This window comes from Phyllostomus hastatus, unplaced genomic scaffold (genome assembly GCF_019186645.2).
Source record: "Phyllostomus hastatus isolate PE091 unplaced genomic scaffold, TTU_PhHast_1.1 phas_scaffold_385, whole genome shotgun sequence".
In the NCBI taxonomy this organism is placed as follows: Eukaryota; Metazoa; Chordata; class Mammalia; order Chiroptera; family Phyllostomidae; genus Phyllostomus; species Phyllostomus hastatus.
In genome coordinates this window covers 9,753,743-9,779,806 of record NW_025334026.1, presented here as the reverse complement: position 1 = coordinate 9,779,806, position 26,064 = coordinate 9,753,743, and the positions used below count along the sequence as shown (strand labels likewise).

General features: G+C 37.4%; 1 protein-coding gene across 3 annotated transcripts in view; it reads left to right on the top strand.

Moving 5' to 3' along the window:
- The window catches only part of AUTS2 (activator of transcription and developmental regulator AUTS2), a 1,150,881-nt gene that overhangs the window by 379,245 nt on the left and 745,572 nt on the right, over positions 1-26,064 (top strand). The gene's annotated exons all lie outside the window — the stretch shown is intronic.

The window sequence follows — 26,064 nt, the reverse complement described above, 5'->3', positions numbered from 1 at the left end:
GAAACAGTCACTAAAGCTTGAAATCATTAGGAGGAAAAAAAGCATATACTTAAGTACTTTATTTGAAGATAAGTGATTATACATCTTCTCACCAATCTTTTGATGTAGATCAATGGTTTGCCTTGCCTGCACATATGAACCAGTTGGAGCTTTAAAAAAAATAGTGATATCCAGGTGTCAACCCTGGAGATTCTGAGTAAAGTGGTCTGAAGTGCAGACTTGGCATTGGGTTTTTTCAAAACAGATCCCCAGGTGTTTAAAATGTGCATTGAGGGTTGGTTTGAGAATGATTCCACAGATTTTTGTTCCAATTGTTCTTTCTTGAATGAGCCACATCCATAATGCACTGATCACAGTTGTCTATCAGTATTTACTAAAATTGCTTAAACAACTTAGATGTAGGTGAGTGAATCAAATGAATCTTTTTAGGTTCCATTTTCTAGTTTTTCATAGTTGTCTCATATTAATTCAATAGCAGGTTATTTTTAGGATCCCCCTTTATAGTGCTCAGCTTAATATTTATGGAAGCATTATCTTACTTTCATTTTGTAATCATCACTGGTTTATATGGTAGTTAATTAAATAATAAATAAAACTAGTATAAACAGGTTTGGGATGGTCTACTATGAGCAAATGTATGATTTCCTGGTATCTCATAGAGGAACATTCATTGACTCTTAATTGTTCAGTATTTTTTACAAAAGGAATGAAGACCATCCATTGATCTAGGTCATCAGTTAAAAGGAAGTCAGCAAAAGATAATTTATTGTCAAAGTTATGTGGTTGGCCTGATTTTTAGGTCAATCAATATTCACCTACTATAAGGTGGGGTATGTTTCATTTTTATTCCATAAGTGAATATATAACTATGGATTTTCTTTTTCTATTTCATATTTGATTTCTTATTCAGGTCTTCAGGTTAATTGGTATCTAATGTAAGTACTTGATAGGTATAGATAGAACAAATATAATCACTGTTATATCAAGAGTTAGAACTAATTTTTGCCTGTGGTTTTTATATTGCATCCTAATCATCTAAATGATACTCGTTCTAGGCCTTCATTACATACCATTGAGTTTAAGAGTCTTGAATTCAGTCTGGTCTTTGAGTATCACATGTCTTGAAATACTTCTCATTAGATTTGTGAATAAATTGTAGAAAATCTTAAGGCTGAATTTCAGGAATTAATAATTGTATTTCCTCCTAATAAGATGTGCTAGTAGAAAGACATTAGAGTGGTAGGAGTTCCTTACTAGACTGTGTGAGATTAGTCAGCCGCATCAAACTAGTAATCTCCAGTTCTTATCACTTGACATGTGCACATCTAAAGTTCTCAGTTGCTTATGGTAATTGTGTTTGCACTTTTACTTTCATTTAAATAGCTAATCACAAAGTTTTGTCTTTTTTTTTTTTGCTCTCATTGATCTGGTTTATCTGTTTGTTTTGTCTTATTTTTAGATTGTGTATTTCTTGAGGGCAAGGAATCTAGTCTTCCTGTGGCATAGTGTGTACAACACAGAACACAATTTTAGGAATATACTGTTTGAATTATATTTATTGAATTAGTGGATATTAGCTCTCTACTTGGTGCAGGAGAGAATACCAAACCTTGAGAGCTGATCCCAAGATCATTTTTGTTTGCTTTCTTTCCTAGGAAGGAAAAAATGTGTGTATATGCAGCTAAGTGCAAGTACCAAATTCTGCTTTTTCATTCTAACTGCCCTGTTAGATTATCTTTCAGGAAAGTTGAGTAGCTTAGCACAGTGAATACTAAAGGGAATGCATTCCATTCCTCTCTCAGGGGACTTAGGTAGTGTTTAACACCACTGTAAAATCCTCAGCTGTTGCTTTCTCTAATGCAGAATTTGTTTAAGAAAGATTACAAGAACAAGGAAAGCTTTGTGGGCTTTTTTTCTTCATCTTTTCCTTCTCCCACTCTTGCTTCAGGCTATCTTAAAAACATGGGATATTTTCTTTGGGCCTCTGGACTGTGCATGTCATATGTATGTGAGTCTGAGAGAAAAAAAAATTGGCAAAAACAAGGCACTACTTACCAGTGGGAGTGATTGTCCACAGGTGAAGTGAACAAAAATTACATGAATGAGTTTGCTTCTGTACAGCCACTTTACTACTCAGTGAACTAAATAAGTTGTCAGAGACAAAGAATGGGTTTTGGCATGTGATAACCCTCTGGCCTGGCCATTTACTTTATGAGTGTAGGACTCAGTTGTGCTGTATTCCTGACAGAGATGAAAGCCTTAAGAAGAGGTGTAATTTGGCAACTTTCCTCATACTCTTTTTTGGTATAACCTTTGAGAGCTTCACTACAGTGACTGTCATTCAGCAAGAAACAAGGGAAGACGTTAATATTCAGCTAGATTTCTAGTGACAAAGAAAGACTTTTTGAGTTTTAGAGCTGAAAACTATTTATTCTAATCCCTTCAGTCTGCACATGAGGGCAGGAAGCCCAGAGTCACATTTAGCATTAGTAGCTAGAAGTGTAGATGTAGAAATAAAGTACATTGATTCTACTGGAAACCAGTGGTATAACCAGACTTGAAGCTTTTCTCTTAGTCAGTACTACTTCTTCCCTTTTATTAGAGAACAGCTACTATAATCCTAACATTGGCACATTTTTAATTTTTATGTTTCTTTCCAGTGTTTGCTCTTACCTTTTATAACAAATTCTATATATTTTAATATTATCCTTGGGTACGTACATTATTCTAATGTTGTATTTGTCACAATTCCTTAGGATTTTCATTAGAATTTACTAAATTATTCCCTTGATGTTAAGCACTTACATATTCAAAATTTTATGTCATGAAGGTGACAGCCATACACACAATGTAGTGGATGTAATTTTTCCTTCTCTTAAGTTGTGTATTCTCATCATTTGCAGCAATGGCAAGCATTCTGTGTAGCCTTCTGGAATCTGAAGAAGTGTGCCCCACACTGTATGTGTGGGTGTGAATGTGCCTCACAGAAAAAATATCTCCTACTCTTTGCAGGTCAAACAACTGATGAGTCTTAATGTAGGGTTTTGTGCAACCTGTCAAACTGCTGCTTCTACTGGGAAAGATAAAAGCATTTCCTTTATGTAGTTGATTAGCTTTGTTGATGTTGGACAAAATCAATGTTATGAAAATGAAACTATAGTTTTTTTCATTATAAAATTAAACATAGGTGACCTATCTATACACTTTTGTGAAGGAATTTTTGAAGGGATATATGTGTTAAAATTTATTGTTTATATTAAGTGTATCTTCAAAGATATTCTTTCTTCCTCCAGGGTTCTAGGAATATAACAAAGAACAGAAATATTTAACTACAAATTGCTATGATGCATCACATAGCACAGTTTTCATTTTATGGAGTTTATCTATTGATAAACTATGATTTAAACTATTACTCTTTTTATCATGTAGGAACATTTAAGAATAATTATATGGTCAAAAATGTAGGAACTTTGACCTAATGATTTCAATTGTGTTGTTTTAATATATTTTCTTTTCAAATAGGTGTGAGTCAAAAAGGGAAGCTTTATATTCACAAACTGGAATTCTAAAATAGTTATGAAAATTTTGATAGATTCTTTAATAAATAAATGTCTTCAGCAAATGATTTTCTGATGGTAGAGTTATCAGAACCAATGAGCATGCATGGTTCTTGATTGTATTCTATTATTTTCCGGAAAAGTTTGACTTAATCTTTATAAACAAATGAGGTTGGGTACTTTACTCTTTGCTGACTGTGGTGTATGCTGTCTGTCAGGTGACTGGTCTGTAGAAAACGTTTTTCCCTTTCCTGGGCTAATTTGTCTGAAATTGCTAGAGTTGATAGCAGCAGACTTCTTTCCATTCTCCATTATATCAAATAATGCTTTCTGAAAATCCAGATACTCTACTGTTTTAACATGCTTTCTAACTGTGGGACTTAGCAGATGAGTAATCTGGGAACTGTGGGTGGGAGGAGCTGGGCAACCTCTGTCACCTGCCATTATGAGATCTTTACTGCATCAAAACCTGGAGATAATTGGGAATATGGCTGGTCAGGATACAAGATTTGGGAAAGGATTTTGCTGACATTTTATGAAGAAGAAAAACTGATGATAAATTAAAAGTAAAGCTAGTTTTCATTCATTGTCTGAACCTTTGAGAAGGTCTCCAAGTATATTTTTTAGCTTTTTTGAATGTGTATACACATAAAAGGTAACTATGTGAGGTGATATATGTGTTAATTACCCTGACTGTGGTAATTATTTTGCAATGTATACATAAATCATGTATGCTTTTTTTTAAAGATTTTATTTATTTTTAGAGAGGGAAGGGAGGGGCGGGGGGAGAGAGAGAGAGAGAGAACGAACATCAATGTGCAGTTGCTGGCGGCTGTGGCCTGCAACCCAGGCATGTACCCTGACTGGGAATTGAACCTGCAACACTTTGGTTCGCAGCCCGCGCTCAATCCACTGAGCTACGCTAGCCAGGGCATGTTGTATGCTTTTAAGTATGACAATTTTATTTGTCAGTTGATGGCACAACATTGTTAATTGCAGTAGTCACCACACTGTTTTTTAGATCCTGAAAACTTGTTCATCTTGCAAATGAAAGTTTGTACCATTTGACCAATGTCTTTCCACTTTCCCTGTCTCCTAGTCCTTGGCACCCACTATTCCACTCTGCTTCTGTGAGTATTACTTTAAAAAAATTCTAGATATGAATGATACCATGCAGTACTTATCTTTCTCTTTTTGGCTCATTTCACATGGCACAGTGCCCTCCAGGTTCATCTACATCATAGCAATGGCAGGATTTCCTTCTTTTTTATGGTTGAATATTCCATTGTGCACACATTGGTGAGTACCTGTGTGTGTATGTGCATATACAGTTGACCCTTGAACATATAATTGAACTGCGTGGCTCCACTTTATATGTGGATTTATTCCACAGGGATGTTTTGACTAAGTTGATCCTTTTTGTGCATCTGTGGCAGTGGTGGCACTGGTGGCTCATGTGGAAGTACCCATGGAGCACACACAGAGCCAGGAGAAGGAGCATGAACACTTTTTGAGCAATAGTAGTTCCGGGATCTGGGAGGCTGGCTGGCCTACAGCAGTGGTAGTTCTGGTGCCTGCGATGCAGGTGCATATGGACCAGCGTGGAGCTGGGGTCTGAAGTGTGGGTGCATGTGGAGTAGATGCAACTGTGGGATGTGGCAATCGTGTTGTGTTGGTTGGGGTGGCTGTGGTTCTAGATTGGTACAGTGGCAAGTTTTTCTTAGGGGTTGCATAATGGTACCTCCCTCTCTAGGGGTCCAGCGCTTCAGCAGCAAAAGCTGCCAGTGTCTTTTGCAGAGCAGGCCACTTGGGACCCTATTGGTATCTCTTGTGTGGCTGATACTGACAGCTCCCACTTCTTTGTTCTTCCCCATCTCCTGAGTCTCAGCCAAGGTCATCTCTCTAGTCATCTTTTCTTTGCAGTTATTTTCTGTTTTTTGCTCCACTATGTTGCTGTAGGTTCTTAATTGGACTCTTTGAGCCCTCCACGGGCCATTTTGTTGTTGTTGTTGTTGTTGTTGTTCATGGATAGCTTTGCAATTCTTTTATTTATTCATTTTTTTTGCATGTGGGGGGTAGGGATGCAATCTAGCACCTCCTACTTCTCCATCTTGCTTAAATATGCTTACGTCACTTCCCTAAACACATTTGCATCATGTAAAAGGAATGTGCTGCCATTTCCCCAAAGTTCAGCCTTGTCTAGGTCCTTGAATCAAAGCAGGGAACCAGGTCCAGTTGCTCTGTGACTCCATCACTATGCCAAACCAGCCTTCACATTGCTGTGATTTCTTTGCCTCTTATTTCCCCTGGAAAAAGAAGTGAAGTCATAAACAATGAAGTGGAGACACAGGATTCACTGATTTTCACCGTGGTAATGGTCTTTTCATTCTGTATGTATCAGCCAAGATGATCTTTTAAGAACACGGATAGTGTTTTAACATCCTATGTGATCCCCGCCTGCTTCTGTTTCGCCTACCCCTCTAGGCCTCTAGGAGTCTCTCATGGGCCTTCTTGTAGTCCTTTGACTTGTTCCCTCTGCCTAGGTTTCTCTGCCACATACTCCCACACGGTGGGTCCCTTCCTGCCTCTTGGGTCTTAGTTGAGACATTGCCTCTTCAGTGTCATTGTCTTTGACTATCCATGTGTGTTTGCCCCCTTTATTTTTATGGACTCTTCCATTCTTTCCTTTTTCAGTTTTTACTAATACTTCCATCTGACATTATTTTTTCTCTAAATGTATTTACTTATGTATTTAGTATTTTTGTGTGTGTATCATTTTTCATGGAAAGTGAGTTGAGTGGTAGGAAGGACCTTTAGGATGTTATTTGCTATTACATTCTCAGCACCTGGTATAGTGCCTGGCACACAGTGAGTATACTAAATAAATATTTGTTGAATAAATGGAAGAACAAAACAAGTTTATGTTGCATGTTGGGTACAGTGTGAGCAATAAAAAAAATGTTAGATTCAGGCCCTGCAGTGTTTCTCATAATATGAAATTATTAGTTGGAATTCTTTACAGAAATCCAGAATCAGGCTTGCTTTTGAAAATAATTTTGCTGACCATTTTCTGCCTCCCTTTCCTAACATTTTGTCTTTTCTTGGCAGCAAAGCCAGTTTCCAGGTCAGAACTTCAATGATTTTGTCCAAAGGCCAGTGCAAACTCATTGCAAACTCTCCATTATTATTAAGGGTCTCCTGGCTTCCCTTCCTGACTAGGACAGTTCTCCTTGCTTGAAGAACTAAAGTTTCTGACAGTTGAAAGGTATAATAGAAATCACACACATTAACACCATTATTTTATATGCTTTCTGAACAGTTACTTGAATTTACTATGAGAATCTGGTTATTACCAGATCAAATAGTATTACCTTCAGTTGTTAGTCTAATTTTTCTGTGTACTGCCTTGTCTGAGATTCTGGTTTTAAAGTGGGAAACAAATTAATAAGCAGTTATTTGGTTAATTTGGGGGTTACCTCTGACATAAATACTGTGTTAACCCTTCCAAATATTTTATAAAAATTCTTTTAGATTTAATGTGTTATATTTTGGAGTTGCAAAAGCAGTAGATTTAAGTTCAGGACTGGGTCCATAATGTCTAGAGATAATTTTTGCTAACCTACATTTGTACTGTGTGCCTGTGAGTTTTTACAAAGGCATTGCTGAGATAAAATATTGAAAATTTTAAGTGCGGACAACTGTAATTGAGCACAACTTAAAAAATGACAGTAGCCAACACACACACACACACACACACACACACACACGCACACACAAGAAATCCCCCCAAATGTAAAGCCATTCAGTTCACATGACAATCATAGAGTATTGGATCTGTGTTGAACTCTATTAAGTGATAAGGTGAAAGGGGGGACTCTCTGGATTAAAGGAGGCCACAGAGGTATGACCATCATTAAAGAAGATTGTGAGCCTTGATTGACTCCTTCGTTGAGGGAAACCCTATACAATGGTCATTTGGGGACAACTAGGGAAACTTAAAAATTGGACTTTATTAAATGATAACATTGAATAAATTTTAACTCTTGAATGTATTAATGATATTGTAGTTTTGAAGAAGAATCTCCTTGTTTTTAGGCTCATGCTAAAGTAAGGGGTTGAAGTGAAGGGATGAAGTACCATAAAGATTGTAAGTATTTTCAGATGGTTCAATAAAATGTGGGGGTGAGGGTTGGGGCAGAAGACATGGAGTGGGTAGAGAAGAGAATAAAAGATGGGGAAGGAGGGAAGAACAGGGTAGACACAGGAATAAAGGGTTTATGAGCATTTATTGTACTCTTTCGAGCTCTCTGTGAATTTGATTTTTCACAATAAAATATTGGGGAAAATAATCATAAACAGAAGCTAAGTATGAAAAAGTAATGGTATTTAAAGTGATATTTCACCACTAACTCTGTGAAAGACTACTTGCTATTTAGAAATTAAGTCCAGTTTTCCTCTTTATTTAAATACTGAAATTGATGATGAAATAGTTTTTAGTTGGTACATTTAGGTTTTATTAATGGAATCTGCTTATAAAATAACTTCATACAGACAATTAATACTTTTTAATTTATCAGGAATCAAGATTAGAAAGGTGAAGTAGAAGGGAGGGTCCTGTAATCCCAAGCATCTACTGGGCTGCCCTCCATTACAGCATTTTATCTTAAATTCATTGTAATATGCTCAGAGAGAGCAGAAGTGTATTTACTGATTTTGTTCATTGTTACGGAATTTTGAGTATTAGATTTGTTTTAAAATATATAGTTCATTTTCATATTGTGCCAGCTGATACCTTATTTCAGTGGTATTTGAATGGTAAAATAGTCATTGTTCTTTAAAGCAAAAAGAGTTCTGAGGAGAAGGGAAAGGGAGAACATGAATATGAATGATTACCTGAGTATAACTTTGATAATGCATCCAAAGCTTTACTAAAGCTGCCTTTACACTATTGCTGTCTTTAGGGAGGTAGTAAGTGCCTTTTGAAAGGCTGATGACTCTTAATAATGTGAAGAATGATATTTGCCACTCTTAGTTTTCTCTTTTTGACCTATATTTTTCCATGAGACAGTTAGACAATCTAAAAAAACTGCATTTAGATTTCTCCTAGCCCAGCCTTCTTTCTGTATAAGAGAGACTTTGCATCTTTCAGGAGATTGTGAGACTCAGTCAAGATGGCAGAGCTAGCTCTGGAATTCAGTGCTAGTTTTCTGACCTTTGCAATGTACCATGCGTTCCTTTAAATGAGACAAGAAGCTTCTCAGATCTTTTGTATATGTATCTACAAGAATGGATAACATTTAATTTGAACTGCCATATGTCATTTGTCACATTGTTTATTGTACCTCCCCTTACAAATTGTAAACTCCTCCAGGATAGGATTTTTATCTGTTTTGTATAGTGCTGTTTTTCAGGTACCTAGAACTAGAACACTGGCTCAGAGGTAACAGGCACCCACTCTATATTTATTAAATGAATGAGTGAACCAGAACCAAAATGACCTAGGAATAGATTTATAGCTGTCCATGTAGCAAGAATTCGGGGAATAATCAGTCTCTAGAACACCACATCCCCATCAAAGTAGCAAATGGTGTAAACTGAAAAATTAGACATTTGTTTCCTGTTTAATTTCTAGTACTCCTGGGAGTGTTAATACATCAAGGTCACTTAGTTCAGGGGTTTGCTAACTCAGTGTCAGTGATCTCAACAACCCTTCCTCTAGGAGGACCTTTAGATGAAAAGAGAGGTAGAACATGAATAAGCAGAAGAGACTAAAGATGGAAAAAGGAGAAGAAAAGAGGCAGATGAGATGTGAAGACAAATATTTAGTGTATCATGATTTTTGGCAAGACAGTTTTGCTGGTATGTAGGTTGAGAAATACTTTGTAATAAATTGCATGGTATAGTTGGTCAAGTTCATTCACAGAACTATGGACCCAGAAATTTGTACCATGTAATCATCTGCAGTTCAAGATGATCAGGGCTAGAATTTGGTGAATTGCTGCTAATTCTCAACACTGTGTGTGGGCACTCAAATGTAATGCTTCAGGAGAGTGAGCTGTTACTCTCTGGGGATGGTGCTGGCCTCCTGCTTCAACGTGCTGCCGCCTTATGTGCAGCGTGTTGTGTGTGTCTATTATCATCCTGTGACAGTTATGCCTCAGGAGATCTTTTTGAAAAAATGCTGACACTCTTTAAGTATTTTGGGGAAATTTTGAGGATCAGATTCATTTATTATGTGTGAAATTTGTGTTTAGGTAGAAAATTGTTGAAATCATGATCTTAAATGAAAAATTGAACTCCTTGGAATAGCTATTGAACAGACAGCTTCTAACATAGTATCTTACACATCATAGTTATTTCATAAAAATCTGGTGTCTGGGATGAGAGGAAGAAGAGAGAGGAAGGAATTTTTGTAGCTGGCTCATCAATTTATGTTGTGAATGCAACCAGGCACATGTTTCCATAGATTGTTTCTATGTTGAGGTTTTAGATGGTATCCTTAATAGTTGCTTCTACCTTTAAGATATGTGGAAGTGGATACCAAGTAGACTAGGAAAAAAATAATAAAAGTTTTCCCCATACAGAAAAGTAGTTTAAAAACAAAAATAGCAGTACAGAGCCACAATGAGAATTTGCACATGCTGCCTCACCTCCCTGTGCCTCAATTTCCTCACCTATAAAATAAAGCTAGTAGTATGTATTTCACAGTGTTGGTTGGTGAGGATTAAAAGAGATAGTCTGTGAAATATGTTTAGATAAAGTAGCACCTGGCAAATTAAATTATCAGTGTCCACTGGATTGTTAGTTTTTAATGTTGGTGGTCATATTGAATAGATTAAGGCTGAAAGAGGAGAGCTAATCTGAACTCGGTAGAGAAAATACTGTAGTCTGGGAAGAGGAGACTTGTCTTTTAGTAAGGATATGGGATATTGTGAAGAGAGGAGAAATCTTGTGTTTAATTCATGTGAAAGTCATTAATAAGTGAAAATGAAGGGGAACCTAGAAACGAGCATGTACTGCAGAGTTTAATTTTATTTGCACTATTAGTGAAATGATTTTAGGCTCAGGGAGACATACTGAGCTGATAGATTATAGGAAGGCATTTCAGAAGGGTAAGATAGAGCACAGCTGGGCCACACAGTGTGAATTAAATAATTTGATTTTCCTGTGGGCCTTCCTAGAATGAATGAACTATGATCCCTAGTTTACCCAGATTTTCTGTCAGAATCATGATGGGAGCAGCCCACTATAAGACACCAATCTGATAAAAACAGGAGTTAGCTGGTTGTTATTATATCCCAAATGGACTCACTTCACCAGGAGTTAGCCCATGGGTGAGAAATTCCTTAAAATATTAAAGGAACTAGACCATTGTTAATACATTTGGAGAACAAGTATGTATTGTTTAGTATATGATAGTAGAAGAAGTGAAACTTCAGACTTATTTCAGAGAGCTTAGCTCAATTGAAATATAATAAGGAAATTATTAACACCATATGATACGATAATCTCAGTCATTAGGAAGTGATCATAGAACTTCAGGTGTTTATGATGTGCCAATGTTGGTAAAAAAGTGGTACCATTCTGGTGAGTGATGTTGACAATGGGGAAGGCTGTTCATGTCGGGGTTGGGGTATATGGGAAATCTTTGTTCCTTCCTCTTAGCTTTATTGAAGAACTAAATATGCTGTAAAAAAAATAAGCCTTTAGGAAAATGTTATCTTAGAGCTAAGAATGACCTTGAAACTCATCCAATCTCAACCCTTTACTTTAAAAACTCAGAAACTGAGGTTGATTAATAGGCAGTTATTTTTCCAAAGTTACATTGTGAAATATAGAGCTCATTTTGATGTCTGAGTTTGAGTTAAAATACTAGTCTCAGCGAATATTTAAGGTAACTACAAAAATTGTTTTTTTCTGATCAACTCAGTAGATTAAATTGGTTGGTTAAGTGAGCAAGTAAATCTTTAACAATCACAGCTTCATTATCATTACGTCTCAAAATTGCTCTTGGTCCTTAAATTTATCTAAATTGCTCAGCAATGATTTCTTGTCTACAACTTGTGTGGTCTCAGGTTTTAAAACAACTGAAGTTGTTTCTGCTGTTTCCTAACTGCTATAGTATTTGTAGTAATTAAAATCTAGTGATTGGGGGTTTAGGGAAGATTTAAGAATACATGCTTCCACAAATATCTGTATGTGTATTTGTGTGTTCTCAAGTGTTTGTGTGAGTATTTGAATAGGAACAGGATATGTTTTGATTAGCTAAGCATTTTACTTAGTCCAGAGTGCTCTTTGGAAAACCTAGAGCATTCCAGTAGGATTATAGTTTGTAATGAACATATTCTGATAAAATCATGACTTAGCAACTCAGGTGACAGATTATATCCCATTTAGTGGTGTGTTGATTTGTGGACAGATAATTCTGTCTGTTTTGAACTAACTGCCTAGGCACCCTCTTTTGCTGTCCCTTCCACCGGGCAGACATGTGTGAGTTAAAAATTAATAATCACATGTGATTTAGTTTAGTTCAGTTTAGTTTGTGTGTGTGTGAGAATGTATGTTTCTCTTTTCTGCCTGTGGGAGAGGTTTAAAAGCCCCTTTCTCTCATGGGGCAGTGGAGCTGCCCATTATTTTGTAGGGCCGGACTGCTAGAATTGTTCCCAGGGGTTAGGACTTCTGAACTACAATGGGCTGTACCAGGCTTTGTGGCCTAAATGAGCTCCCTGTTATTGGCAGTTTTTAAGTATTAGTATACCTACCAAGTCTGGCCATGTGTCAAGAGAGGGGAGGCTTTCTTTGAGCCACCACTGATGGATCACATGATTTTTCTCAAGAGGGCAAACAAGCACTTTTTGTTAGGCTCAGTAATGCTTGGCAAAGAAATATAGCTGTAATTATATATCCTAGTTCTTGTTCCTTTCTCCCCATCTAAGTTTTACTTTCCCTACTCCCAACTTTGTATAAAAGCAGCTAGCATTGGATCTGAAATAAATGTCATGAATGAATAATAATTTCTTTCATGTACGCAGTAATTAAACCTGTTGAATGCTGACTTCATGCTTTACTGCACTCTAATTTGACTGGAAGATGTGGCTTTTGTGAATTCAAAGAGGGAAAAATAGAAATTAAATACCTACTGAGACTATTAAGGAGGGCATTTTTCAGAAGGGTTCTTCCTCCTCCTATTTCTCATCTCATGTTTGCCCTCTGCTTTCTGGGACACTTAATACTTAAGAATTGTTTTACAGATCATTCTTCAGTTTGTGTGCCCAGCAAGGCACCCAGGGTCAAGGCCTCCCTGCCCCACAGATAGAAGGCCAAGGACCTTTTCTGCTGTTATCATCCGAATTGCTGTTGCTGGTCTTCTGAAACTTTAGAATTCTCTCTGGTTATTTTTTACATTCTTTCATCTTTTAAATTATATTTTATTATGCTATTATAGTTGTCCCGATTTTTTCTCCCCTTTATCCCTCTCTGCCCTGCACCCCCTGCTCTCCAGTATTCCACCTCCCCCCCAACCTTAGTTCATGTCCACGCATTGTATGTATAAGTTCTTTGGCTTCCCCATTTCCTGTATTATGATTAACCTACCACTGTCTATTTTGTCCCTACCAATTATGCTTTTTATTCCCTGTACCTTTTCCTCCATTTCCCCCACTCCCCATCCCTACTGATAACCCTTCTTCTGATCTCCATTTCTGTGATTCTGTTCCTGTTCTACTTGTTTGCTTAGTTTGTTTGTGTTTTCAGGTTCAGTTGTTGATAGCTGTGAGTTTGTTGTCATTTTACTGTTCATAGTATTGATCTTCTTTTTCTTAGATAAGTCTCTAACATTTCATGTAATAAGGGCTAAGTGATGATGAACTTTTTTAACTTGACCTTATTTGGGAAGCACTTTATCTGCCCTTCCATTCTAAATGAAAGCTTTGATGGATAGAGTAATCTTGGATATAGGTCCTTGACTTTCATGACTTTGAATACTTCTTTTCAGTCCCTTCTTGCCTGCAAGATTTCTTTTGAGAAATCAGCTAATAGTCTTATGGGAACTCTTTTGTAGGTAACTGTTTCCTTTTCTCTTTTAAGATTCTCTCCTTCTCTTTAATCTTGAGTAACTTAATTATGATGTGTCTTGGTGTTTTCCTCCTTGGATCCAAATTGTTTGAGACTCTCTGAGCTTCCTGGACTTGCATGTCTAGTTCCTTCACCAGATTGGGGAAGTTTTCCTTCTCTATTTCTTCAAGTAAGTTTTCAATTTCTTTCTCTTAATTCTTCTCTTTCTGGCACTCCTATGATTCAGATATTGGAACATTTAAAGTTGTCCCAGAGGTTCCTCAGCTTCTCCTCATGTCTTTGAATTCTTGTTTCTTCACTCTGTTCCAGTTGGATATTTATTTCTTCCTATTGCTCCAGATTGTTCATTTGAGTCCTGATTTCCTTCCCTTCACTGTTGGTTTCCTGTATATTTCACTTTGCATAGCCTTCAGTTTTTCCTTCATTTTGAAGCCGAACTCAATCATTTCTGTGAGCATCCTGATTAGCAGTGTTTTGAATTCTGCATCTGATAGGTTGTCTACTTCCTCATCACTTAGGCATTTTTCTGGAATTTTGATCTATTCATTCATTTGGGCTATATTTCTTTGTCTCCGTGCAGATGTTACATTGTAAAGGGCAAAACCTTAGATATCCGTCAGGGCAGGACAACCCACATTGCTGCATTGTGGTGCTGTATGTGTGGAAGGGGTCAGAGAGGGAACAATGCAGTTTGTTAGCTTGCTTGTCTCTTGCCCCACTTTCCATCACTTCCCTCACTTCCCATGAGTAGATTGTGCCTTTTCAGGTACTGATTCACAGGTGGGTGGGCTTGTGGATGTTCTAGGGACATGGGGCTTGTGAGATTGGGAGTTTCTCCTACTAGCACAATCTCCACAGGTTTTTACAGCCAGGGGTTTTGAGGCTGTATTTCCCTGTGCTGGAACCCTGGGTTGCGCAGTTTGTCTCACTCTGCACTTGTTCCTCCTGGCTTATCCATGAACTAATGTGGGAAATCCCATCTGTCAGCCATGGCCTCGCCCTACCCCAGTCCACTGCCACCTTGCCATGAGTCCTCTCTGCTCCTGCTGCCCATCTCTACCCTCCTACTGGTCAGGGATGGATGTTTCTTCTTTAACTTCTTGGTTGTCAGGCTTCTATGCTGTTGATTTTCTGGAAGTTCTGGTTGTTTCTGTTTTTAAATTGGTCATTATCCTTCATTTGGTTGTGCAAGGAAGCAATGCGTTTCTGCACATACCTCCATCTTGACCAGAACTCACATTCTTTTCCTTCTTATCTCATAGAATTTCAGTTGGTGAGTCAATTGGTCTATATGATTATGCTTGACACACAAAAATATACCTGAAAGTTGACAGATGCATTCAAGCCAGGAGCACTCTAGGTAATGACTGCTCTTCTGAGCTCTTCTGCATTTGTCTCCTCAATTTTTGTTGTAACGTAAGTCCAGTAATTTGAGTTGGAAGTCCACCTTGCTGTTCTTGGAAGCAAACCATTTTCCAATACAAGTCCAGTTTTGTCCTAATAATAATAAAGTATAAATAATTCATTTCTTGAGCTCCCTCTGCAGGAGTCTGTGAGTTTCCTCAGTGATAGTCACTGCCCCATGGTGAGGTAGGCCACAGGGAGCCTTGATTCTCTGTGCACTCACTCTGTCAGGGCCAACTGGCCAAGGCCCTTTGAGTCTCTGAGAGAAAAGCATGATTGTGTTCTGTGTAGACTATGCTTGTGTTGCTTTCAAGTAGCGGGGCCTCCCTTGTAGGGTTTTCGGGAGTGTTGACTGGGGTCATGGTTGTAGAAGTCCTGACACTTAGCCAGAGTCAATAAATATTAGTTCCTTGCCCTCATGTAGAAACAAAGAGAACAGGAGTGTTTAAGTTAAGTTTTTGTTTATTGGTCTGGGAATCTCCTAGAAATACTTCTGTCCCCACTGCCTAGTGATAATATTTACAGGAATTAATTTTCTTTGCCAGACTTACTCAGGATTGAGTTTTCCTTTAGAGAAAATTGTAAAAATATTAAAACTTGTACTCTAGTGTATGTGTGTGTATATATGTGTATGTGTATTTAATCTAATATATATTTTAAATAAATAGTTTTCTGTCATTAGAAGCATGGGTATCAAAGATAAAGCCTGTTTACTCATTAACTATATGTCATATAGTTTATGATTGTGGGTTTCTTTCAAATGTAGCCTGGATCAATACATCTGGTATGTGATACATAGTTTTATATACATTTAATTATTTGTTATTTTGCCATAGTTTGAGTGCTTTTACTTATATGCGAGGTACTGTGATAAATGCTTTGTTATATACATTAGGTCAGTGTTTCTCATAGTACTTTAGAGAATTATGTAGGGAGTCTTGTGAAAAATACATATCCCCTAATTCACCCCGGTTCTACTAAATCTGGTTATTAGAATATAAACTTTGAGTTTTCAAACCTGGCTCCATGTTGAAATAACTCAGAACTGGAACACTTAAAAAAATTCCTGGAAAAATATCCTGAAGCTCAACATTAGACTATTTAAACCATCATATTTGTGATGTGGCTCGGGTCATCATTTCTTTAAGCCCCTCTGGTGATTCTAAATGTGCAGCAATGGTTGAGATATAAAAATCTCTCTAGGAGCTTCTTATAACCTGAAAATGAAACTAGAAAGTGAACTGGCTTTGTTTATTTAATGCATACAATAACCTTGTGAGGCACAGCTGGCATTATCCCTTTTTTCAGATGAGAAATTAGAGGTTTGGAGAGGTATGAGTGCTAATATCAAGAAAGAGAGTCACTTGTTCTTTTGAATCTTATATTCAAACAGTATGCATAGTATTACCAACTCTTTGTGGATGCATATACCTTTTTATTTGATGGCACAATACATGTATGAAATGTTTGTTTTGACAGGAAATTAGGTCGACCATTTCAATATGCTTTGGAACCAAGTATTTGTGTGCTAAGTCCTTTTGAATATACATACCTGCAGATAGACATTATTAGTTCATTTTGTTAAGCTCATTGGAAAAGAGAATGAGCTTTACACTTGTGGTTTATTACTGACCTATAAACCTGGGTGGGCTTTGAGTGCATTCGAGGGCAAAAGAATTTAATATCTACTGTTTTTAGAGGTTTTGTGGTAAAACACTTTGGTGTTATTTTATGAACTGTGCCTTCTCATTCATGGATTCTTTTTGAATGCACTGAATTTTACCTCCTTTCCTCTGCTTGTTGTCAAGGGTCTTGGTTGCAGGTGCTGTCATTGCAGAAGAGTGGTTTGGTTCTTTCCCTGTAGAAATGATGACCATGTGGAGCAAATCTACCTCAAACTATAAATATGAACTCAGTAAAAAAACACACCTTAAAATTCTAAGACTCCCCAAGTAGGAGCCTGTATCTAGTCTTTTAAATGGACCACACCCATGGGAAAGCTTCCATGCCCTTCAAAAGGAACTCAGATGTTTTTCTTAGTTTCATGTGTTTAGACAAGTTGCTAACTAGTACTTGGTTCTTTGCACTTGAGATTATTAATTCATTCTTATAATGGCTTAGAGAACCATGTCTCTGCATAAATGTATTTACTCATTTGTCCAGGAGATGTTTACTGAACTTCTACAATCTGCCAGGCAACAGTATCCAAATCAAAAGAGAAAAAAAGCGCCTTTGCTCTCATGGAACTTTAATTATGTTGGAGAATATAAGGAAAAGTAAATACATAAATCTTTTATAAAAATAATTTTTATTCTTCAATTATATTTGATGTACAATATTATATTAATTTCAGATGTACAACTCAGTAATTAGACATTTATACAACTTATGAAGTGATCACCCCAATAGAACTAGTACTCATCTGACACCATATATAGTTATTACAATATTACTGACTATATTCCCAATGCTGTATTTTATATACCCATGACTATTCTGTAACTACCAATTTGTACTTCTTAATCCCTTCAACTTTTTTATGCATCCTCCCAGCCCAGCCTCCCTCTCATCTGGCATCAGTGAAAATGAGTCTGCTTCTATTCTGCTGGTTTATTTATTTTGTTTTTTAAATTCCACATATAAATGAAATCATATGGCATTTGTCTTTCTCTTTCTGACTTACTTCACTCAACACCATATCCTCTAGGCTCATCCATGTTTTTGTAGATGGCAAGATTTCTTTCTTTTTTATGGCTGAGCCATATTCCATTGTATATATACACCACTTTTTCTTCATCCATTTGTCTGTTGACGGGCACTTAGGTTGCTTCCATATCTTAGCTATTTGAGGTAATGCTGTAGTGAACATACGGATGCATATGCCTTTTTGATTAAGTATATTGGGTTTTCTTTGAATAATTACCCAGACGTGAAATTGCTGGGTCTGTCTTTGTCTCCTCCTCAGGGGACACCTCCACAGCTGAGATATCCCTCCTGATTCCTAACCATCACAGGTGGGTGTGGGACCAGCCTGTTCTGCATCTCTTTGCCCCTCCTACTAGTCTCCATGTGGCTGCTTATTTATATTCTTAGTTATAGGAGTTTTGTTCAGCTAGATTTCAGGCAGTTTTCAGTGATGTTATTTTGATGTGGTCATAAGAGCATGCCAGTACCACATTTACCTATCCCATCACCTTGATAGGAAGCCATAAATACATTAATCTTCAAGTATTGTGGGAGGTGAAATTTAGAAAAAGAGCATGTAAGAAAGGAAACCTTGTTACCATAGTTGGGGAAATGTGACATTTTTAATAATGTGGCAAAGGTAGATGGACTTTGAAGCAATTAGTTGCTGGAGGCAGAAGAGTACATAGTGCAGATATCTGACAGGAGGGCACTTCAGGTATGTGAAATGAGTGGAAATTTGTAACATCAGATGTGGATGTGAGTGCTCAATGATCCAGCCAGTGAACTGAGGTAGCTGGTAAATATTTGAAGTATATGCATGTGTGTGTTTTGTGCACTTTTACACAGGTTAGTTCAACTGGGTACAGTTTTCTCAGTTCACCTAGCATTTCTTGCATATGAAATTATACACAAGAAAATGCAAAATTCATGTTATGTTCAGATTGTTCCTACTATATCAATTACATTGGAACACATTTATTTTTTTTCAGAATAAGCTTTATATCAACACCGTTTGTACAAAGAAATGAGAATCATTTTGGTACAATCAGGTAACTATCAGAATAGGATGACTGAAGTATAATTTGTAAAGGATGGAATAGCAAGAGTTTGCCAGAAAGGAAGACAAAAATGGGATCAAAATGAGCTTTGTATCCTGTGTCACTAGACCCTTGGGTTTTGCTGTAATCATGTATATTTTACCTGTCCTCTATTCTCGTATTTAAATGTTCTTGTAAAGAGCTAAGTCAGGACATTATGGATAAAATATTAGTGGGGTGCATTTGTGGAAATTAAATTTAGTCTCACAAAACAGAAAGAACAGCAGAAAGACGTTTAATTCCAATGAACATTAGAAAATACCTTTGTGGTCTCTTATAGCAGAGTGGAATGTTTGCCTTCTTCAGCCAGAAGGATGGTGTGAGCATTGTTTGGAATGAAAAGACAGGAGGGATAAATAATTCAACTCTGTGTTCTCCCTTCATCTTTTTATTTGAACATAAAAAATGGTCTTTCTATCATTTTCTCCAATTATTGAACATAAACAGGAGCAAATAATAAAGCAGATGATTAAAGAGCATCCCATCTGCCCCATCTCTAACCTTTCTTCAACATCATTCCTACATATATTAGCAGATGGTGCCAGTTCTTGGCCAGTGTCTCTCGTTATCTGTTACAAGGGATTGTTCTTTTGCCCGCCTCCTTTAAAATAACCACCAAAAAACTGGTAATGGCTGATTGTATACCCATTGGTCAGGGCACCAATTCCTGGGAACTAGCCAGAAGCTGAGCATTGCTCCAGCCCTCTTTATTGCATTAGGATGGTCTGCCTGACAACAGAAGGCTGGGTTGATTTAAGCGTTAGCTTTTAGATACTGGAGAGTTTGTTTAGTGGTGGTTTGGCAAAGAGTTCTAACAAATCTCAAAAACCTTAAAATTAAGAAGAAGAAGCAGCAGCAGAAGCACTTGTAAGTTTTGTTCTGAGAATGGTGATTACTGCCAGTGGTGGGTAGTAGTGCTGAGTGACACAGAATGCAGAATTCCAAATTTGTAATGCAAATTAGTTCCAATTTTGCATTTGACCTCTCTGTATAGCAAAATGAGCTTTTAGGAAACTAGGGACATTGAGACTTGACAGATGGGGTAGAAGTTCAAGGAGAAAGAATAGCTTGTAGGAGAACACCTACCTGCCTGCAGAGAATGGACTTATCTTTGAGATATTCTGTTTTGGCTTTAATAATAAAAACAATGTAAGTAAATTTTGTAGATTTTCATTTGGGTCCTGGAAAGTATTTTAGAACAAGTGATATCATAAGCATTGAGAAAAGAAGAAAGTGCTTAGAAAAAAACAGCATGCTCCCTGGCTGGTGTAGCTCAGTGGATTGAGTGTGGGCTGCGAACTAAAGTGTCGCAGGTTCAATTCCCAGTCAGGGTACATGCCTAGGTTGCAGGCCACGGCCCCCAGCAACTGCACATTGATGTTTCTCTCTCTCTTTCTCCCTCCCTTCCCTCTCTGGAAATAAATAAATAAAATCTTTAAAAAAAAAGAAAAAAGAAAAAACCAGCATGAATCCCCATACCCCACCTTCTTTATGGGGAGGGGTGCAAAATTACAGGGAGAGAGGCATGTTAAAGACACAATTCATTGGACTTCAAACAAGATTTTTGGCTTGGTCTTCTATGATTTTTAGGTGGCATTATAATAATTAAGCATTTATAATTTTTGTAACTATTTCCAAGGTCACTGATTAAGAAAATGTGTTAATACTCTGGATATAACTGTCCATGGTCATTTCATAAATGTATGTTTTTAGTTGTATCTTATTTGCAGTTTATCATTGAGTGAGATAAAGATATGGTTTCAAATGATATAGAAGTAGGAGGAATCATAAATATAGTGAGTGAGACAAATAGGGCACACCTGGATTTTCACTATCTGGGCAGTGGTTAACTTGTGTTAAAAAACTCAACTGTGAAAGTAAAGCATTGAAGGTCATGAGACATGATTTTTAATAGACACATTCATTGAGTCACCAATGAGTTACCAGTGTGTATTTGGCTGGCAATAAAGCAAATGGTATTCACGATGTAAATTTTAGTTTCACTTTTTCCATTGCTCTGACTCCCAACTCTTATTAGTGCTCCTCCTTCTACCTTCTCAAAATAATTTTTTCTTTCATTAGGTCATCTCATATTCACTCTTCTTTTTAATAATAGTCAATCTCTTAACACCCTTTTTAATACTTGTTCATTTGCTGTTGACAACTGGGATTTTGGGGGTGGGTAGTTATTTTTGCAAGTGTGAGTTCCTTTCCTAGGCTTTGTGGTTTTGTTCTGGCAGCACCTGTACAACAGCATATAAGATGTGGTGGATGGAGTGACCCTCAGTCAACCAGCTGTAGGGAAGGACCCACGAAAGAACAAACCAACAACAATCAAAACCCATTTACATCCAGAGAGCCAACATAAACGGCATAGAGAGCATCCCTAGAGCATCAAGTTCAGGAAATTAAGAAGACTGCACCACTGAATCCCACAGGTCTCCTACCATAGAATTTCATACCACAAACTCAGAGAGTCTTAACAGATCAATTTAAGAAGCAAAAGCAAACAAGAAAGAGTCTCACAAATGGCAAGACAAAGAAACAACCCTCAATCAAAACAAAGGAGGAATCCTCAGAAAGAGTACTAAATGAAATAGAGGCAAGTCAGCTATCAGATATTGAGTTCAAAACAATGGTTATAAGGAAGCTCAATGAGCTCAGTGAGAATTACCAAAAATACAGGGAAGCTACAGGAACTTACTGCAAACTATATCAGCATGTAAAAAGGACATAGAAACTTTCAACAACAGCCAAGAGAAAAAGGAAGCAGGAGGAATGAAAAGCAGGGTAGATGAAACAGAGGATAAATCAGTGAACTTCAGGGGAAGGAAGAAAAAAACTCCCAGAGAAAGGAAAAAAAGGGAAAAAAAGACCCAAAAAGAATAAAGAGGGATTAAGGGAACTGTAGGACAACATGAAATGTAATAATATTCATGTAATAGGGATACCAGAAGGGGAAGAAGAGCAATGGATAGAAAACCTGTTTGAAAAAGTAATAATGGAAAACTTCCCTAATTTGATGAAAAAGTCACACAAATCCAAGAAGCAGAGAAAGCCCCAATCAAGAGGAACCCAAAGAGGCCCACTGCAAGGCACGTCATAATTAAAATAGGAAAAATTCAAAGACAAAGAGAGAATCTTAAAGGCAGCAAGGGACATACAGGAAGTAACATATAAGGGAGCCCTGATAAAGCTAATAGCTGACTTCTCAGCAGAAACACTACAAGCCAAAAGAGAGTGGCAAGAAATATTCCAAATAGTGACAAGCAAAGACCTGCAACCAAAAATACTCCCCAGGAAGGCTCCCAATTAAAATGGAAGGCAGGATAAGGAGTTTTCCAGACAATAGAGAGCTAAAAGAATACACCTCCACCAAACCAGCACTGCAAGATATGCTAAAGGGATTACTTTAAGAAGATGAAGAAAAAGAGGGAGAGAGAGAGGAGCACAGATACAGATGGGGTAAAGTGGCAATGAATAAGTACCTATTAATAAGCTTAAATGTAAATGGATTAAATGCTCCAATAAAAAGACATAGGATAGCTGAATGGATAAGAAAACATGACCAGCAGATATGCTCCCTACAAGAAAACCACTTCAGAAAAAAAGATCTACAAAGATTGAAAGTGAAGGGTTGGAAAATAGTATTTCAAGTAACTGGACAGGGAAAGAAAAGCTGGGATAGAAATACTGATATCAGACAAAATAGACTTCAGAACAAAGACCATAAAAATAGACACAGAAGGACGCATCATAATACTCAAGGGAAGAATCCACCAAGAAAACACAATTATTGTAAACATATATGCACCCAACAAAGGAGCACCCAAATATAGAAGAAAAATTTGCCCTGCGTGGTGTGGCTCAGTGGTTGAGTGCCAGTCTGCTAATCAAAGGATCATTGGTTCTCAGTATAGGGCAAATGCCTGGGGTGCAGGCCAGGTCCCCACTAGGGGTTGAGTGAGAGACTATCACACATTGATGTTTCTTTCCCTCTCTTTCTCCCTCCTTTTCCCTCTCTAAATAAATAAATAAATAAATAAATAAATAAATAAATAAATAAAATATTTAAAAAGAAAGAAAGAAAAAAATCTTGGAGTACTTTATTAAAGATATAGATAGCAACACATTTATAGTAGGGGATTTAACACCCCACTGTCAACAATGGGTAGATCTTCCAAACCACAATATCTGTAAGGATATTGTGGAACTGAATGACACATTAGATCAAATGGATTTAACTGATTAATAGAACATTTCATCCCAAAGAAGCAAAATACACATTCTTTTCAAATACACATGGAACATTTTCAAAAATAGAACACATGATAGGACACAAAACAAGCTTTAACAAATTCAGACACATTGAAATCATTTTCTTGGCCCACAAAGGCTTGAAACTAGAATCCATCCTCAAGGAGAAAACTCAAAAACATTCAAGCACATGGAGACTGAATAGTATGCTAATAAACAATGAATGGATTAATACTGAGACCAAAGAAGAAATCAAAAAATTTCTGGTAACAAATGAAAATGAACACACAACAAACTAAAACATTTGGGACTCAGTGAAGGCAGTCCTGAGAGGGAAGTTCATAGCAATACAGGCCTACCTAAAAAAGATAGAAACATTTCACAAAAACAACCTAATCTTACATCAAGAAGAACTGGAGAAACAATAACACATGAGGCCCAGAACGATAGAAGGAAGGGAATAATTAAGATCAGAGCAGAATTAAATGACATAGAGACTAACAGGTCCTAGAGGAGAACACAGGCAGGGAAATCTCAGATATTCCACATAGCAATATTTTCACAGATATGTCCCCTAGAGCAAGGGACATAAAGGAAAGAATAAAGAAATGAGACTTCATCAAAATAAAAAGCTCCTGCATGGCTAAAGAAAACATCAGCAAAATGAAAAGGAAACCAACTGTATAGAAAAATATATTTGCTAATGATATCTCAGATGACAGTTTGATCTTCAGAATATATAAAGAACTCGCATGACTCCACTCTAGGAAGACAAACAATCCAATTAAAAAAACAGGCAAAGGACTTTGAGGAGACACTTTTCCAAGGAGGACATACAGATGCCTAGAAACATGTGAAAGTATGCTCAGCATCACTAGCCTTCAGAGAGATGCAAATTAAAACCACAATAATATACCACTTCACATACCAGTCAGAATGGCCATCATAAACAAAGCAACAAACAGTTAAGTCTTGGTGAGGTTGTGGAGAAAAGGGAACCCTAGTACATTGTTGGTGGGAATGCAGACTGGTGCAGCCACTGTGGAAAACAGTGTGGAATTTTCTCAAAAAACTAAAAATGGAACTGCCTTTTGACCCAGCAATTTCACTCCTAGGATTATACCCTAAGAATCCTGAAATACCAATTCAAAAGAACCTATGCTCCCGAATGTTCATAGTAGCACAATTTACAATTGCCAAGTGCTAGAAACAACCTAAGTGCCCATGAGTAAATGAATGGATCAAAAAACTGTGGTACAGCCCTGGCTGGCGTAGCTCAGTGGATGGAGCGCGGGCTGGGAACCAAAGTGTCCCAGGTTCGATTCCCAGCCAGGGTACATGCCTGGGTTGCAGGCCATAATCCCCAGCAACCGCACATTGATGTTTCTCTCTCTCTCTCTCTCCCCCTCCCTTCCCTCTCTAAAAATAAATAAATAAAATCTTTAAAAAAAACCAAAAACTGTGGTACCTTTGCACAATGAAATTCTACACAGCAGAAAGAAGGAGCCCTTACCCTTCGTGACAACATGTGTAGAACTGAAGATCATTATGCTAAGTTAAATAAGCTAGGTGGTAAAAGACAAACACCATATAATCTCACCTAACAAGTGAAACCTAATCAACAAAACAAACAAGCAAGCAAAATGTAACTAGAGATATTGAAATAAAGAACAAACTGACAGTAACCGGGGGGAAGGGGGAGGGTGATGACGAGGGAAAGAATGGGAAGGATCATCAAGGAACATGTATAAAGGACCCATGGGCAAAGCCAAAGGGTAGTTGGATTGTGGGTGGGAGGTGGGGGTATGTAGAGTGGAGGAACTGGTGGCGTAAAAATGGAGACAACCGTACTTGAACAATAATAAAAAAAGAAACAAGAAACATTGTGCATGGGATAATGACACCTCAGTCCCCTTTAAAGTAGGCACTTTGGATCCTCACACAGTTCTCCCAATGGCCATCAGCTGCCCTGTCATACTTTCCTGAATCTTGTCAACGGTCTGAAATCTCTGCCCTTTCAAAGGTGATTGTAGTTTTGAGAATAGCCAAAAGTCTCAGGATGCCAAATCTGGGCTGTAGGGGGCTGAGTCACCTAGGTGATTTGATGTTTTTCCAAACAAACTCTGCACAAGACATGATGCATGAGCAGGCATGTTGTCATGATGAAGCTACCAATCACTACTTGCCCATAGCTGTGGTCTTCTGAATCATCTGAATAGTTTCTGCAGAGGAACATTCAAGCTTAGCATAAAATTTGATGCAAGTTTATTGCTCTGCTCTCAGTCATTTTGAATGAGGTGGCCACACAGTACACATGCTCACTCAGTGGTGTCTACCACCCCCTCTGACAAGTACAGTGAAGTCATCATTGTTCATACATGTGCATTCCAGTCCCCTCTCCTTGGCTGCCAGGTTACATTGTTGTCATGCAAACAATTCTTGTTTTATTAACAATGGCTGGACTTTTTCTGGACAGACCTTGTATACCATCAGAGATTCAGAGCTTATAAATGGCATGTTTCCTAGTTATCTGTTATGTTTCCTAGTTTCCTGTTCATTTTAGGGTAATAAAGAGGTTAAGGATATATTACATTAATCCTCAAGGCAGATCAAGAAGGATTTCTGACTAGCTCAGGCTTCATTGGTGGAAGTAGGAAGGAAGAAAAGAGTAGGATGAGAGTCATGAGTCAAGTTTGGGCAGACTCATATGCACAATCTTGCAAAATTCATTTTTGGAAACTGCTCCTCATTACCCACTTAGAACATCTTACTCTGATTTGAGGCATCATTTCCTTCTAGTCCTAAAATCCATCTGGTACTTGGAGATCATCATTCTAATTTGTTAATTTCCTCTTAAAAAACTGAGACCCTTTCTCTAAAGTTGTAGGATTTCATTTAGTTCACTAAGATTTTTATGCTTTAAACAGCCCTCCCATAGATCTGTAATTCTCTGGAGGTAAGGATTATATTTTATCTCTTCATTTCTT